This window comes from Brassica napus, unplaced genomic scaffold (genome assembly GCF_020379485.1).
Source record: "Brassica napus cultivar Da-Ae unplaced genomic scaffold, Da-Ae ScsIHWf_805;HRSCAF=1152, whole genome shotgun sequence".
In the NCBI taxonomy this organism is placed as follows: Eukaryota; Viridiplantae; Streptophyta; class Magnoliopsida; order Brassicales; family Brassicaceae; genus Brassica; species Brassica napus.
Window position 1 is genome coordinate 54,783 of NW_026016851.1, and position 3,913 is coordinate 58,695.

Here is a 3,913-nt window from a genome sequence, read left to right on the forward strand (position 1 = left end):
CAAACAGTCCACGAGAAGGGCCAGCGTGCTGAGTCCAAGGACCAATGTACTGATGGACAGCCACCGACGTCCTATGTGTTCTGACGGACACACATGGACAGCCATGGATGTCCTGTGAGTGCTGACGGACACACAGGGACACACATGGAAAGCCACAGACGTCGTGTGTGTGCTGACGGACACACACGTACGTCCTATGTGTGCTGACGGACACCCACAGACATCTTGTGTGTGCTGACGGACACACACAGACAGTCACGGACGTCCTGTGTGTCCTAACGGAGGGCCACAGACAGCCTCGGACGTCCTGTATGTCCTGACGGACACCCACGGACGTCCTGTGTGTACTGAACAGACAGCCCACGTGGGCCAAAATCACCCAAACAGTCCCCGGGAAGGGCCAGCATGCTGAGTCTAAGGACCAACGTGCTGATATGTGTACTGATGGACAGCCACGGACGTCCTGTGTGTGCTGACGGACAGCCATGGACAGCCACGGACGTCCTGTGTGTGCTGGCGGACACCCACGGACGCCTCAGTGTACTGAACAGAGAGCCCACGTGGGCCAAAATCACCCAAACAGTCCACGAGAAGGGCTAGCGTGCTAAGTCCAAGGACCAACGTGTTGAAATGTATACTGATGAACAGCCACGGACGTCCTGTGTGTGCTGACGGACACACACGGACACACATGGACAGCCACGGACGTCATGTGTGTGCTGACAGACACACACGAACGTCCTGTGTGTGCTGACAGACACCCACGGACGTCATGTGTGTGCGGACAGACACACACGGACAGTCATGGACGTCCTGTGTGTGCTGACAGACATCCACGGACAGCCCCAGATGTCCTGTGTGTGCTGGCGGACACCCACGGACGTCCTGTGTGTACTGAACAGCAGCTGGGCTAAAATCACCCAAACTGTCACGCCCCCAATCCTGGAAAGGATTTGTCGGGACGGCCATGGTTCGAGGAAACGTACCAGCCAGTCATAGGACATCAAGGCAAGCGTTCCATGGTCGAGAAAGAAGGTTAAGAACATAAGGAAACTTAGACTTAACCTTATATAAGCTAATAGACAGCTAGGACGAGTAAGACGGTAACTGGACGAAGTAGACGAGTAGCTCGACCAGCTCAACGAAGCTTGGTTTAGTTCACTCCAGCTCAGTCCCTACTAAATCAGCTCCATTAGCTGGACTAGTAGCTCACTCAGCTGAGGCATCTGAGAGTCAGCTCACCTCAGGTAGACGGACTGTTCGGGTTTTAGGCCGATGGTCCGGGTCCGGGTCAATGGCGGGCTGTGAGGTCCGGCCATGAGGCCACAGGCTGTTGGGTCTTTGGACAAGGCTGTGGGCTAAGTCCAGGAGGCTTGGGGCGTGGGTTAGGCTTATGATCGATCCCAAACCCAATCAGAAAGGACGATGGGATGCAAGTGGCCGAGGGGGCACAACCCTTGGCCGATGGTGCCCGTTCGATAGCAAGTCGTGCCTGTTCGTGGGGCAAGACTTACCCCCTCGTTTTCTATAAATATGGGGCCTCTCCTGTTGGTTTCATTATCCAATTCCAGAGTAAAATACTCAGAGAAAAACGTAGAGAGAGAGAGAGAGAGAGAGTCTCGGCCAAGAGATCGGCCGGAAAAGGGCCGGTCGTGGTGGTTTTGTATCTCCGGCAAGGAGAACGGTTTAAGAGAGAGGAGGCCGTGTGGTTATGAATACCCAAGGCATAGAGAAAGGTCTGGAGAAGGACTACAAAGCCGTGGTTCAGTCAGATAGGGTCAGTGGGTAACCACCGACTCATCGGCTAAGACAATCGGACAGACCGAACCGGTCTAGCCATGGGCGTTTGAATTGTGTCCTATTCTTCTCATTCTTTTCATCCAATTCTTCTTCAACTCCTTCTGTACATTGGCTTCGCCTTGTTGATGTGTTGGGATTGGTTATAACCGTTGTTCTGGTAGAGTAATGCGGTCGCGGTCCATAACCGACGAGTTAGGCGCGTGCATGTAAACCGGCCTCAGGTGTTCCGATTGGATAGGGGCGGTTCTGTTCTGTTCTGAACGGTTGCAACCCTTCCCTGAGCAGTCACAATGGTTCATGACTTGGGTAGGTTAAGGCGTGATCCTTTGGCCATAGGCCGGACACACGCACGGACCAGACAGTCCATACGGACGGTTAGGTCGAACGGTTGGAGCATCTGAATGGGTGCAAGATGCCAAGGGTCATGAGTTGCCAAGAGGCACGAGTGTCCAAAGGGTACTAGTTCCCAAAGGGTGTGAGTTCCAAACGGTGCCATTGGTTCAAGGCTTAGGCCGAAACAAGTGGACAGTCTGCGGCTGCATAGTCAAACGGACGGAAGGTTAGTTTAATCGGAGTGTTGCGTAGCAAGGTCTGATCGGTTGCAAGGCAATCCGGTTGGGTCTTGGGCCTTACTCTGTGGTATGGATCCAGGCTTTGGGTCGGATCAGGTAAGAAGGTCCGTGAGACTTTGGGCCGGACTTATAACTGGCCGATCGCACCTAGCTCTTAACCAGACGGTTAGACGGCACTATGGACGATCCGACTATGGTTGGATGGTTCTAGTCGCAAAGGCTAAGTAGGATATCTTACAATCAACCTCTGGTTGGTTAGTAGGATAGGCGCCATATGCCTTATGTAGGGCGTACACCCACATGATGGCAATGGAAGGCCGGTTATATCAGTACATGCTAAGTGGACGAAGGCTTATCAAGTCTAGTGGTCGGATCATGTTTCATGACGATGGTTCGATGGCCGAGCACTAGTATGGATAGTCACGTTTCTGGAGTAAGAGTATTGGTGTGATGCTTCTATATATCAACCTTGGTGTTAATAGCTTCGGTATGGGCTAAGAGCCATGACGAAGTGTCTGGCTAGTATTATGTGTCGTAGACCATAGGTACTAAGCCTAGGTGTGATTGTTAATGGAAAGCCGTGTAAGATATGATCATGGTTGAGTATGGAAGACCTGACCTCTGGATGATGGTTCAAGGTGTCGGAACTAATCTGATTTAGGAATGCATCGGTTGGTATGAACAAGTCATATCTGTTGTCTGGGTTATGTCCCAAGGCCGATCAGGCCAGATGATGATTCATCAGTTCCAAGTCATGTGAGGAAGGTTGGTTGATTGACTTAGGATCTAATGAGCTTTGTCAGTCCATAATATGGACTTGGTACTATTGCCTATAAGGCAAAAGGATTTTGGATTGTGCATGAGCCGAGAATGCAAACCCTTATCCTTTCAAAGACTTCTCAAAGGTTACTTAGGTCTTTCGGGATGGTTGGTTGAATGACTAAGTACCTAGGGGAGTTATTTGATGCAGGAATCAAGATAAGGACCTTAAGTAAGATCATTGAGTGATCGTTGTCCAGCTGTCAAGCAAGATCAATTTGAGTCAATGGAGGACCGATGAGCTAATAAGCTCCATAGATTTGGCAAAGGTATGATCTAGCATTTACTTATGTACATCTAGATAAAATGGTTTAGGGGAATGGAACCTCAGAATCGTATGGCTTGGTTTGGGTTTAGGATGGACCTTTAAGCTAATTGGTAGTTGAGTAAACTGACCAAGGCTAAGGTGATTCGACCAGACAATTGTTAGATTGGTTTTAGACCAATGGTTTACTAGAGAATAATCCGCTGCGTATCTGTTGAAAGGATCTAGGCTATTAATGACTAGGGAAGTCTTTAGCTAAGATCTAAGTTAGCTCTCGCCTTGAGGTGATCTTATAAATAAAGGGCAAAAATTAAGAGGTTCGGCCAGGAAGTGGACCCAGCGACGTGAGGCATCGACCGTGGCCTAAGAGGCCAGGATCGGGTCTTACACAAACAGTCCCCGAGAAGGGCCAGCGTGCTGAGTCCAAGGACCAACGTGCTGATATTGGAACTGATGG